The following is a 13,870-nucleotide window of genomic DNA, read 5'->3' on the forward strand; positions in this document are numbered from 1 at the left end:
TGAAGTAAGCACTTTTTACATTATGTTAAATGTACTAAAATTTTTATGAAACAGCATTACCTAAATTCCTGATAAAGAAACTGAGATTCAAAAATGTTATAAAATTAGTCAAAGACACATAACTGATAAATATGGTGGGTAGATTTGAACTCAGAACTACTCGAGCTAGAAGTCTATGACCTTAATTACTGAATTATATTCCCTTTGCAGGGAAGGAAAAAGTAATTTTCTCTCTACTTCTCATAGCTTTGAGCTAGTATCCATTGTAACAAAAGGCAGGATAGCCAGGTGTGGTGGTTCACATCTGTAATCTCAGCACTTTGAGAGCCTTAGGTGGGAGAATCACTTAAGGCCAGGAGTTCAAGACCAGCCTGGGCCGCATAGTGAGATCCTGTCCAAAAAAAAGTTAAAAATAATAGCCAGGTGTGATGGCACATGCCTGTGGTCCCAGCTACTCGAGAGGATAAGGCAGAAAGATCACTTGAGTTCAGGAGGTTGAGGCTGCAGTGAACTATGATTATGCTACTGTACTGTAGCCTGGACAATAGAGTGAGTCCTCATCTCAAAAAACAAAAGATTCACAAGAGAAAAACAGACATTTGTTAACACATATACCAGATGTACACATAGAAGATACCCAGGAAAAAAAATGAGTAAATCTCAAAGAAGTGGCTTAGAACTCTGGCTTACATAGCATCTTTGACAAAGAATAATACATTGTTGAAGAAATGACAAAGGAAAAGGACCTTGGGTTTTTAAGGGCAGTAAATTGTAGGAAGGCAAATATATGGTAGATAAAGGCTATTTTGTAAAATTTGTTGTGTAGATTCCTGTGGTGATATCTCCAGGATGATAAGCATCTTAAGTCATCTTCAGTGATCAAATTCTGTCCCACTTGGTAGAGAGAGAAGGAGGGATAACTTTGTGAATTTGTATCCTGTTTTTAGGCAAATTGTTTAGGCAAGGCAAATAACTTTTCCTGTATCTACTTCTTCTCAGTTGCCTTTAGCTCAAAATAATCCTTATGCAAAAGTGGCATCTTTTGGAGTGGCATATTCTGCTGTCCTTCATCTTCTACTTTAATTTTCAAAGTCTAGATATCCATCTACAGAAAAACCGGCAGCACTACTCAAGACATTATGAAGCCAACTTTAGAATGAATTGTGATTGCTTAAAAATCATAACATAGTTGAAAGCAATGTTCATTACTTTCAATTTGAGCATACTTAAGATATAACACAGTAAATACTAATCTATATGTTAGTGACACACATTTGTGGTGTAAATTCCTCACAGCATATCTGTTTTAAAAATATGAGTCTTTGATTCAGGAAGGAGAGAATAACGAGTTAAGAGGATAGTAGTTTTATTCAGGTGTGGTCCACATTCCTGTTTCTCTTGGGTTGGCTGAATTCTTCTGATCTTCTTTCATGCATTAGATGTCATGCTCTCGGGATTCATTCATTCATTCTACAAATATTGAGCTTCCACTATGTTCCAGGTAGTTTTCTAAGCACAAAGGATATATCAGCGAGCAAATCTGACAAGGTCCTTGTCTTCATGGAGCTGACATTTTACTGGTAGCAGTAAACCAGTGAACAAATTCAAAAACAAGTTAATTTCAAATGATAATAACTGATGACATTAATAAAACAGAATAAGAAACTAAGAGGAGTTCAATAATTGAGATAATGTAATAAGATCACTACCCAAGTTTCACTTTAAGCACATATTCTTACAATGTGTTCCTAATATATTTGTTTTCTTTAATAAGATTTGCTAAAAGTCTGCCTCGAGTTCCCTACTGAGGATCCTGAGAGTATTATACAGAAGTTGGGTAATTTTTTTTTTCTGATTTCATGTTCTTCTTCCATTTGGCTTAAAAATGGGAGTGTCTTCCATAAGCTCTTTATGGAAGAATGAGTAGCCTTCTGGTGTGAATTCAAGCTAAAAAACACCATTTTCTACCACGTTTTGGAAATACTGTTGCCAAACCACTTCCAAAATTAAAACATTTAATTTTTACCTTCAATTGAAAGTAACTCAGTAGTTATTGCAATTTTGTATCATAAAGGTTACAAGTGCCTGGAATACATTTACAAAACATACATCTATTTATGAAGGAAAATAAGTATGAAATAATTTTCTTTGCTAAACTATATGAAATCTGTAGAATTCACAACAGTCCATAATCAATATGGGATAAAATTGCTGTCAAATTAATACCCCTTGTAAAAGTCCAGTACATCATATATAGGAAATATTTTTATTCCTCATGGAGGCAAAATAATTATTAAAATAGTAATGTTTCTTTTGGAAACTTTGGGTTTTATTGACTTCACATAGCTATAATTCATGGCATATTCTAGAGGAGTGGTTACCAGACTGAACTTGGGTCTGCCTGCCTGGCACAGCAAGACCAAACAATGACATTGGGATTTGCAAGAAGAAAAAGTGGGGGCATTTATTTCAGGGCAACAAGCAAGGAGAATCAGGCAGCTCATGCTTAAGATCTGAACTTCCCAGTGGCTTAACTGTAAGAGTTTTTAAAGGCAGGGAGGCAGAGGTTACAGGCAAAGCTATAAATCAATACATGGAGGCTATAGTTTGGTTTGGCCTGAAAAGGTGGGACATCTCAAAGCAGGTGAGTGGGGAGGATGGCATGGCCCACAGATCACAGGTGGATTCAAATATTTTCTGATTTGTGATTGGTTTGGCTTTGGGCCAGCAGAAAGGAGAGTTGAGCTCTGGCCTGTTAGTATAATTTCCTTCAGGGCCCTCAGGAAGAAATTAAGAACAAAGAATGACAAAGTTTAGTCCTCAGTTCCCCCCATCTGAGATCTATGTGCCAGCAGATGGCTTTTCCATGTGGTGAGGGGTCCAGGTTTCTCAAAAACAACTCAGGGACATATGTGAAGACTTTACCTTTACTTTCTACAGAGAAGCAAACACTGTGGCTCTAGCTTCCTTGGCTATTGTTTTCTGATATTACTGTATTCTTCCTTATCAGGTTGCTCATTTACTTCTCAGGGCTAGGTCAGTGACTGGAATTTCCCCAGAAAGAACTCAAAATTTTCCTTTATTTCCATGCTTTGTGGGTGGCAGGCCGTAGGAGGGATCCCTGCTTCATCTCAGAATCTGCCACATCACGCAGTACAACTTAAAGGCCAAAGACCTGAGAAAAGGAACAATTTCTTTCTTTGGAGAGGCTTATAAAATCTCCTGAATTGGGTAATGATGAGATGGAAACCTTCAAAGGTACAGAGAAAACTTTAGGCAGGTTTCATTAAAAGTATGTGTCTTAGACCTCTGGAAATAAGATACTTCCTCACTGTGTAGCCTTATACCATTGAAGCATAGTCTATGAAGGACTAACCCGCGAGCCATGGATTGGCCTGAGTCTGACTACATGCACATGGTAGAAGTGTGGGCCTACTTAATTTGTTTGCTTGCAAGAGCATTTGATTTTGTGATTCCCTTCTCCCCTTATTTTCATAGTTCCTCATAGGATAATCTCTAAATCTGAAGCCTAAAATTCTAAATGTCAATAATCTCTTTTCTTTCTCCTTTTGATTCCTCAACTGATCACTCTGATGATAAAAAAGGAATCAAAAGTTGAGATATTTTTCACTGTCCAACATTATAATTTTTGGCTTGTCACATCAATTCTCTGGAGCTTCAATGCTCTCACCTATAAAATGAAGGGTTGGTTGGACTAATCCTATTTCAAGTCTTTATTCCAAAGTTCTATCTTGGCAAACCTTGGGCTTCTCCTCAAAGACACATCTTTGAAATAATCTTTTGAGTTTTTATTGTCTATAAGCAGTTATTTTGCACAAAACAAAAGTACATTCCACATTTATTTCTCACAAGGATCTTGATCTTTTACATTCTTTATTAATAGTTGTCTCTTTATAGGTTTGAGATTTATTTTTTAAAAACAGCATATATATATTTTCACTCATGTCCATGTGAAGAGACCACCAAACAGGCGTTGTGTGAGCAATAAAGTTTTTTAATCACCTGGGTGCAGGCAGACTGAGTCTGAAAAGAGAGTCAGCAAAGGGGGATGGGTTGGGGCCATTTTATAAGATGGATTTGGGTAGGAGTGGAAAATTACAGTCAAAGAGGATTGTTCTCTGGCTGGCAGGGGTGGTGGGTCACAAGGTGCTCAATGGGAAGCTTTTGAGCCAGGATGAACCAGGAGAAGGAATTTCACAAGGTAATGTCATCAGGAAAGGCAGGGACCAGCCATTTTCACTTCTTTTGTGATACTTCACTTGCTTTGGGCCATCTGGACATATATGTGCAGGTCACAGGGGATACGATGGCTTAGCTTGGGCTCAGAGGCCTAACATTCCTGCCTTCTTATATTAATAAGAAAAATAACATAAAATAGTATTGAAGTGTTGGGGCAGTGAAACACTTTTTTGGCGGAGGTGGCATGGAGAGATAATGGGCGATGTTTCTTAGGGCTGGTTTGAATGGGGTTAGGGGTGGCATGGGAACCTAGAGTGGGACAGGTCAAGTTGAAGGAGGATTTTGTGGTAAGGGGTGATATTGTGGGGTTGTTAGAAGGAGAATTTGTCATATAAAATGATTGGTGATGACCTGGATACAGTTTTGGATGAATTGAGAAACTAAATGGAAGATACAAGGTCCGAATAAAAGAAGGAGAAAAATAGGTATTAAAGGACTAAGAATTGGGAGGACCCAAGACATCCAATTAGAGAGTGCCCAAGGGGGTTCAGTGTAATTACCTGCTTGGTTGGCGAGGTTTTGGGCTCTATCCTCGAGTTTTTTTATGTTGTCATACACCAGACCAGATTGATTTAGGTAAAAACAACACTCTTCATTTAAAAATATACAGAGTCCTCCTTTTTCAGCAGTGCGTAAGTCAAGGCCTCAGCAGTTTTGGAGGACAACTGCAGCTGAAGAGTCAACTTGGGCCTGGAGGACTGATAAAGTTGGTGATATGTCTGTGGTGCTAGCAGAGAAGTCATTAGAGAGGCTACAGAAGGTCGTGACAAGTTGAAATGCCTGCTATTCCAGTATCGAGGGCAATAGCGGAGGCAGAAAGTCCTAAACTGATAAGCAAGGGAATTAGTGGAATAACTCTTTTTTGTTGTTTTGTTGTCATGAGGGGAACAGGGAGCTCCTCAGTCCCATTTTCAAACTGAATTTTGGGAGTAAGGAAAACTGGTGTGCATTTGCTTGTCCAGTTAGCAGGTAGACACATGTAGGTAGAGGATCCACAGAGGAAGAAGAGACCTTGTGTGAGGCAAAACTGGAAATGCAAAGTAAAAAGATGAGAAAGAGTGCTGAAAGGGGTGTCTTGTACCCAGACTCCTAGGGATCCAGCTGGGGTGGCAGCCATCAGAGGTTGTAATGGGGACTGATGGGGTAAAGGTGTAGAGGGGGAGGTTCGATTTTCATGGTGTATGAGTGTCTATGAGCAATCTTTCACTGTTATTTATGGGGCTGGGTATAAGTAAACAAGAAGAGAGCCTGGGAGGAGAGTCTGATGAGCAAGGGGAAAGTAAGCAAGGATGGAGTGAAAAGTATCTTCCTTAGCAATAATTACTGCTAATGTTTTAAAGTTGTCAGTATTGATAGACGGCTTATCTGTATTACAGAGCTGGAAGGCTCCAATTGTTTCAGTGACGTGTGTTGTTGGGCTTTGGAGATGAAGAGTGAAGGAACATTGAGAAGGTGAAAGGTTACCCCGGGGAATTCCAGTGGGTCTTTGCCAAGAGATACATAAGGAGTGGCCACAAGAATAGTAGTTTGTGTTGTGAGGGATCCAAATATGGGGGAAGTAGAGTTGATATAAGGAGAAACATTTTTTAAATAAGTGCAGAGAAGGGCGGCAGCTTGCTGATGTGAAATGTCTGGGGAGGTCTTGCTGGACCTGTCTAGAAAGTAAATGAGTTCCTCAGGAGGGTAAAGGTGAGGGCTGTTAAAGGAAGTTCGGAGGTATAGGGAGACAGGAGATATTGCCCAGTCTGTATGTAAGGCAGGGACAGCTGTGTAGGTGCTGGTAGAAAGGGAAATGCAAAGCCAACAATTGTTTGCTCAGGAGGGATTAGAAAAAGCAAAGGAGAGAGTGAGTCAGGTTGATAGTGTGGTGGAGATAGCTGGGGAGAGGTAGAGGTTGGCATAAGAATGGGAATGAGAATAAGAGTGAGTATGAAAGTAAAGAATAGAACTTCATCAGGGTGAAAGTATTGGAGGGTGCCCTACCAGCAAAGATCATCTATCCACTCTAAGAGGGAGTTAAGAGTGGCGGTTTGGGGATAGCACCAGGAGATATCAACTGTGATGGCTTGGAGAAACAGTGTAAAATGGCAGTGTAAACAAGAGTTGGGCATTTATGAGTAGTTGAGAAGGGTGAATAGGAGTATGACTGGACAGAAGATAGTAGGGATGACTAATTTTGGGGGCTCAGTTCAAGTAGTGGGGGTGACTGCATAAAGTCCTGTTGCAAAAAGTAGGGTAAGGATGAATAGACCTACTAAAATGAAGGGATTTATTAGGCTCATAAGGGTGATTACTGTTCTTCAGAAATGTGAGTGAGTTTAAGGGAAGTAGGAGAAAGTGCTTGCGACTTCCAGGAGGAAGAGGAGAAATTAGGCTGGCTGTCAGATGGACATAGCTTTATTCTGGAACGGTGAACCCAGTGGGGAGGATCCTGCAGGCAGAAGGCAGTTGGGGTACTAAAGATGACTAAGTAGCATCTGATCCATTGAGGTTGTAGAGTTTGAGTGGTCAGATTCTTAATAAGAGCTGATCGTCTAGCTAGGATGTCTTCATATGGCTGAGAATCTGGAGTAGTCAAGAGAAGATTAGCAGCCTGGCGAATTTCCTGTCTAGCCTGCTGGAGGACTGGAAAATAGTTGCCTAGAGGGCTGGTGTCTCAGATGAGGTTGGGGCCGAGCAAGAAAGTGCATCCACATAAAAGTTCAAATGGACTGTACCCTGTAGCATCTCGAGTACAGGCTCTAATTCTAAGAAGGGCAAGAGGTAAAAGTCCTGTCCAGTCCTTTTTAATTTGGAGGCTGAGCTTGGTGAGGTGTGTCTTTAAAAGACCATTAGTCTCTTCTACCTTTCCTGAAGATTGAGGACAGTAGGGTATATGAAGTTTCCACTGAATACCAAGAGTCTGAGAAACTGCTTGGGTGATTTGACTAGTAAAGGCTGGTCCTTTATTGCACTGTATAGAGGTGGGAAGGCCAAACCAAGGAGTTATGTCTGACAGAATGGAAGAAATGACTGTGGTGACCTTCTCAGACCCTGTGGGAAAGGCCTCTACCCATCCAATGAAAGTGTCTACCCCGGCCAAGAGGTATTTTAGTTTCCTGACTCAGGGCATATGAGTAAAGTCAATTTGCCAGTCCTGGGCAGGGGCAAATCCCCAAGTTGATGTGTAGGGAAGGGAGGGGGCCTGAACAATCCCTGAGGGGCAGTAGAATAGCAGATGGAACACTGATAAGTGATTTCCTTAAGGATAGATTTCCACAATGGAAAGGAAATGAGAGGTTCTAAGAGATGGGCTAGTGGCTTGTAACATACATGGAAGAGGTTATGAAATGACAACAGAATATAATGAGTCTATGAGGCTGGAAGGAGATATTTTCCTTGATCCAAGAACCATTTGCCTTGTGTGGGAAGAGATAGATAGGTGGAAGTTTCAGTGGGGCAGTAGGTGGGAGTGACCAATGAGAAGGAGAAAAACTGGCCATGAAGGACAGAAGCTGGAACACTAGCTGTCTCTTTAGCTACCTTATCAGCATAAGCATTGCCTAGAGCAATGGGATTTGATGGCCTTTTGATGGCCCTTGCAGTGAATGATTCCAGTTTCCTTTGGAGGTAAAGCGGCCTTGAGAAGAGTATTTGTTAAAGAGGCATTAATAATGGAGCACCCTTGTGTAGTAAGGAAACCTCTTTCTGCCCGTATAACAGCACGGTGGTTCAGGATATGGAAGGTGTGTTTAGAGTCAGTATAAATATTGATGCATAGTTCCTTTGCAAGAGTGAGGGCCCAAGTTAAGGCAATGAGTTTGGCTTGCTGAGAAGTAGTGGAGGGAGGCAGAGCAATAGCCTCAGTGATAGATGTGGAAGATACTACAGTGTAGCCTGCCTTTGCTGGTGAGTGGCGATTAGGCCTGGTGGAGCTGCCATCAATACACCAAATGTGATCAGGGTGAAGAACAGGAAAGAAGGAAATATGGAGAAATGGGGTGAATGTCAGGTGGATCAGAGAGATGCAGTCATGGGGGTCAGGTGTGGTATCCAGAATAATGTGGGAGTCCAGATTGAAGTCCGGGCCAGGAACAACAGTAATTGTGGGAGACCCAACAAAGAGTGAGTATAGCTGAAGGAGCCAGGGAGCAGAAAGTACCTGCATCAGGTGTGAGGAAGAAAATAGATTTTGGAAGTTATGAGAGCTGTAGAGAGTGAGTTGAGCATAGTTTGTGCTTTTGAGGGCCTCTAAAAGTATTAGGGCGGCAGCAGCGGCCGCACGGAGACATGATGGCCAGCCTAAAACAGGAAGGTCAAGTTGTTTGGACAGAAAGGCTACAGGGCATGGTCCCGGTCCTTGTGTAAGAATTCTTGTGTAAGAACCCTGCACTTCGGCTGTGTGTAATGAAAAGGTTTGGGATGAGTCAGGGAGAATGAATGTGGGAGCAGTCTCTAAAGCTGTCTTCAAGGAATGGAAAGAGAAGTGGGGAAAAGATTTAGGATCTATGGGGTCAGCTAGGTTTCCTTTTGTGAGTTTATATAATGGTTTTGTTAGAATGACAAAACCAGGTATCCAAAGGCAAAAGTATCCAACCATACCTAGGAAGGAAAGAAGTTGTTTTATAGAAGGTGTTGGGGTTTGAGAGATCAGTCACACTCAATCGGCAGGGAGAGCATCTGTATTTTTATGAAGAATTATGCCAAGGTAGGTAACGGATGGAGAAGAAATTTGATCTTTGGAGGGGGATACCTGATATCCTTTGAGGAATAAATATTGAAGGAGCAGGAGGGTGTCTCATTGGGAAGATTCAAAAGAGGGGCTACAAAGTAGAAGGTCATCAATATTTGAATAAGATGAAAAGTGGAGGGGTGGAAAGAAAGTAAATCATGCGAAAGAGCTTGACTGAAGTAACAAAGGCTGTCCCTGAAGGCTTGCGGCAGCATAGCCCAGGTAAGCTGCTGGGACTGATGGGTGTCAGGGTCAGTCCAGGTAAAAGCAAAGAGACGTTGGGATGAGAGGAGCAGGGGAATAGTGAAAAAAGCATCTTTAAGATCAAGAACAGAATAGTGAGTTGTGGAGGAAGGTATTGAGGACAAAAGAGTGAACGGGTTGGGCACTACAGGGTGGATAGGCAAAATAATTTGGTTGATAAGGCACAGATCCTGAACTAACCTGTAAAACTTGTCCAGTTTTTGGACAGGTGAAATGCGGGAATTGTAAGGAGAGTTTATAGGTTTTAGAAGCGCATGCTGTAGCAGGCGAGTGATAACAGGCTTTAATCCTTCTAAAGTGTGCTGTGGGATGGGATATTGGCATTGAGTGGGATAAGGGTGATTAGGTTTTAATGGGATAGTAATGGGCACGTGATTGGTTGCCAGGGAGGGAGTACAGGTGTCCTATACTTGTGGGTTAAGGTGGGGGAATACGAGAGGAAGACACAAAGGAGGCTTTGGATTGGGAAGAAGGGTGGCAATGAGACGTGGCTGTAGTCCAGGAATAGTCAGAGAAACAGATAATTTGGTTAAAAAGTCTCAGCCTAATAAGGGAACTGGGCAGGTTGGGATAACTAAAAAAGAGTGCGTAAAAGAATGTTGTCTAAGTTGGCACTAGAGTGTGAGAGTTTTAGGGAGTTTTGAAGCTTGGCCATCAATACCCACAACAGTTATGGGGGCAAGGGAAACAGGCCCTTGAAAAGAAGGTAATGTGGAGTGGGTAGCCCCCATATAGATTAAACAGGGGATGGACGTACCCTCCACTGTGAGAGTTACCCAAAGCTTGGTGTCCGTGATGGTCCAGGCGGCTTCCGAGGCAATCGGGCAGTGTCAGTCTTCAGCTGCTAAGCCCAGAAGATCTGGGAAGGAGTCAGTCAGAAAGCCTTGGATTAGAGCGTTAGGGGCTCTAGGAGTGGCTGCTGGGAGAGCTGGTCAGTCTGATTTCCAGTGGGTTCCTGCACAGATGAGACAATGGCTTGGGAGGAATCCTGGGCTGTGGGCATTCCTTGGCCCAGTGGCCAGTTTTCTGACACTTGAAGCAAGATCCTGATGGAGGAAGTCCTGTAGGAATGCTTGACTGCTGCAGCTTAGTTGTGTGTGACTTAGGCATTTTGAACTTCTTGTGTGCTGGAGGTGCGGCTGGGTTTTGTCCCCCAAGTAATTGTAAGTCAGCCTGGCAGCCTCCTCTCTATTATTGTACACCTTAAAGGCGTGGTTGATTAATTCCTGTTGTGGGATTTGAGGGCTGGATTCTAATTTTTGAAGCGTTTTTCCTAATGTCAGGAGCTGACTAGGTGATAAAATTCATGTTTAGAATGAGATGGCCTTCTGACCCTTCAGGGTCTAGGGCTGTAAAACATGTCAGGGTTGTTGCCAAATGAGACATGAACTGGGCTGGGTTTTCATCTTTACCTTGGGTAGTTTCTTTAAGCTTGTCATAATAACAGTTTTGTAAGCTGCCTTTTTAAGCCCTTAAACTAGGCAGGAAATCATGTAATCTCGCCTAGCTATACCTGGGGAATCTGCCTGATAGTTCCATGGGGGATCGTCTCGGGGAACTGCTCTAATGCCTTCCTGGAGGTCTGGCTCATGGAGCTGGTGGTTGTCAGCATGCGATTGGGCTGGAGAAAAAACTTTCCCGTTCATCTGGGGAGAGGGTAGAAGTTAGGATGACATTTAAGTCACTCCAGGTTAAATTGTAGGACAGAGTTAGATATTGGAATTCCCGTATATATTTAGTGGGGTCTAATGAGAAAGAACCTAATTGCTGACTGATCTGAGAGAGGTCTGATAGAGAAAAAGGCACAGGTACCCTGACTATGCCTTCAGTACTGGCGATCTCTCTAAGAGGAAATTGTTGGGCAGGTCGGGGAGAGCTAGTCACTGAACTAAACTGTAAGCCGGACCGGATGTGAGGAGGGGAGGTGAGAGAAGGATTATAGAGTGGAGGAGCGGAGACTGAGGAAGAATTGGGACTTGACTTGGCCTGGTGAGGAGCAGCCAGGAGAGGAGGAGACAGGTCAGATGGGTCTGTAGAAAAGGAAGATTGGAAAGACTCAGTAATGCTTGGGGTTGGGACTGAGGGGACAGGTGGGAGGGAAAGAAGGAGGATCTGGGAGGAATCGCATTGGGAACAGAGACTAGGGAGGGAATGAAGTGTGAAAAATGCCTGAAAGTAAGGCACCTCAGACCATTTGCCCATTTTTCGACAAAAATTACCTAGGTCTTGTAGGATGGAGAAATCGAAAGTGCCATTTTCTGGTCATTTAGAGACGTTGTCAAGTTTGTATTGGGGCCAAGCAGTGTTGCAGAAGAAAATAAGGCATTTAGGTTTTAGGTCAGGTGTGAGCTGAAGAGGTTTTAAGTGTTTGAGAACACAGGCTAAGGGAGAAGAGGGAGGAATAGAGGGTGGAATGTTGCCCATAGTGAAGGAGGCAAGCCCAGAGAAAAGAGAGAAGGTAGAGACATGGAGAGAAGGGGAGGGGGGTACTTGACCCCAGGAAAGTGGAGAAGGGGTGGTGAGTGCTTGTCCCCCCGAGGAAAGTGGAGAGAAAAGAGAGGGTAGAGACACAGAGAGAAGGGGCAGGGGGTGCTCATCCCCCAAAAAAGTGGTGCTTGCCACTAAAGGTGAAGGACCAAGGCAGGTGTCCCCACGGTGATCAGACACCTCTGAAACATGGGTGAATAATCAAGCAGGCGTCCCCACAGTGATTAAACACCAAGGGAAGACTGTCTTCCCAAGTCTGTGACCGGAGTCGGAGTTTTGGGTTCACGGATAAAACGTGTCTCCTCTGTCTCTACCACAAAAGGAAAGGAACTGAAATTAAGAGAAGGGAGAGATTGAAAGATGGTGCCAAGATTGAAAGGAGAAAGAGGTTAAAGGATAGTGAGAGAGCTTGGAGAAGAGAGTAAAAAGAGGCCACTTACCCAATTTAAAATTGGTGAGATGCTCCTTGGGCTGGTTGGTCTGAGGACCCGAGGTCATAGGTGAATCTTTCTCACGGAGCAAAGAGCAGGAAGACAGGGGATTGATCTCCCAAGGGAGGTCCCCCGATCCGAGTCACGGCACCAAATTTCACTTGCATCCATGTAAAGAGACCAACAAACAGGCTTTGTGTGAGCAATAAACCTCTTTAATCACCTGGGTGCAGGTGGGCTGAGTCTGAAAAGAGAGTCAGCGAAGGGAGATAGGGGTGGGGCATTTTATAAGATTTGGGTGGGTAGTGGAAAATTACAGTCAAAGGGGGTTTTCTCTGGCTGGCAGGGGTGGGGGTCACAAGGTGCTCAGTGGCGGAACTTTTGAGCCAGGTTGAGCCATGAGAAGGAATTTCACAAGGTAATGTCATCAGTTAAGACAGGGACTGGCCATTTTCACTTCTTTTGTGGTGAAATGTCATCAGTTAAGGCAGGAACCGGCCATTTCCACTTCTTTTGTGATTATTCACTTGCTTCAGGCCATCTGGACATATACGTGCAGGTCACAGGGGATACAATGGCTTAGCTTGGGCTCAGAGACCTTACATATATGTGTGTGTGTGTATACATATATATGTGTGTGTGTGTATACATATGTACACAATTTTACTTTTGTGTCAGAGAACTATAGTAAAACTTTTTGACTGCCATTTTGCAATATAGAGCTGTTGCTGGGCAGTGGTGGGCTCACCAGCAAATTCTATTCATCTATACTTGCCTTTACACAAGTGGAGCCTTATAATTGGTTCTCATCAATGGAATGTAGTAGAGATGAGTGTGTCACCTGTGAGCCCAAATGACTAAGAAACAGTTGTGCCTTCCTGTTTCATTCTCTGGTACCAGCTTGATGCCAGTGCTCAAGGTGACCCTGTAAGCCATATTTAGAAGACCTTCTACTAGTTCTGTGTGTCACAAAGTCCCTCTGCAGCTTTGGCTAAAATAAATCAGTCACACCTGCATTGGACTTTAATCTGAGAACGTTATATTTTCATTGATATTTTGGGGGCTGTTTTGGTGACAGTAGTGGATGGTAATTTGGTATTTTAAATAGGGGCTTCTATATCCAAATGCAAAATATGTGGCATAATTTGAAGTTGGACAGCCATGACAAGAACGAAAACAAAGAAATAGCAGGCTAGAAGGCAGGAAAGCTATTTAGTTGTGGAGATATTTGGTAAAATTTTTGCCTGTGATAATTTGGAAACACACCATGTGAATACTGACCCAGTATCCAGCCAGAGACTACATTTTCCATTTCCCTTGAACCTGGTGCACTGCTTGATCAGTTCTCACCAGTGAAGTATAAACAGAAATGATATTTGTTACTTCTGGTTGTAGTGGTTAGGAAGAGAAGTTGCCTACTTTTCTTTGTCTTTTGTCCATTCTGTTTGGGTGAGGGAAAGGGGACAAGATGGAGGAAGGTGAACAAGATGGAGCAGTCCCTGTTGTTTCCGGGTTCTTCATCACAGATTTTCCCACGCCCGGGAAAAGAACCAAATCAACTGAGCCTGCGCAGAATGAGGTCAAGCCGGGGACACCGAAATACAAGAAGCCACTCCTACACACACGCCCCAAACTCCTCACCTTCCAGCTCCCAGGCATAAAAGTCCGCCGGGGGCAGGAGCCGGCATGACTTCTTCCGCCCCCCACATTCCTGGAC

Source organism: Theropithecus gelada, chromosome 2 (assembly GCF_003255815.1).
Source record: "Theropithecus gelada isolate Dixy chromosome 2, Tgel_1.0, whole genome shotgun sequence".
NCBI classification, from domain to species: domain Eukaryota; kingdom Metazoa; phylum Chordata; class Mammalia; order Primates; family Cercopithecidae; genus Theropithecus; species Theropithecus gelada.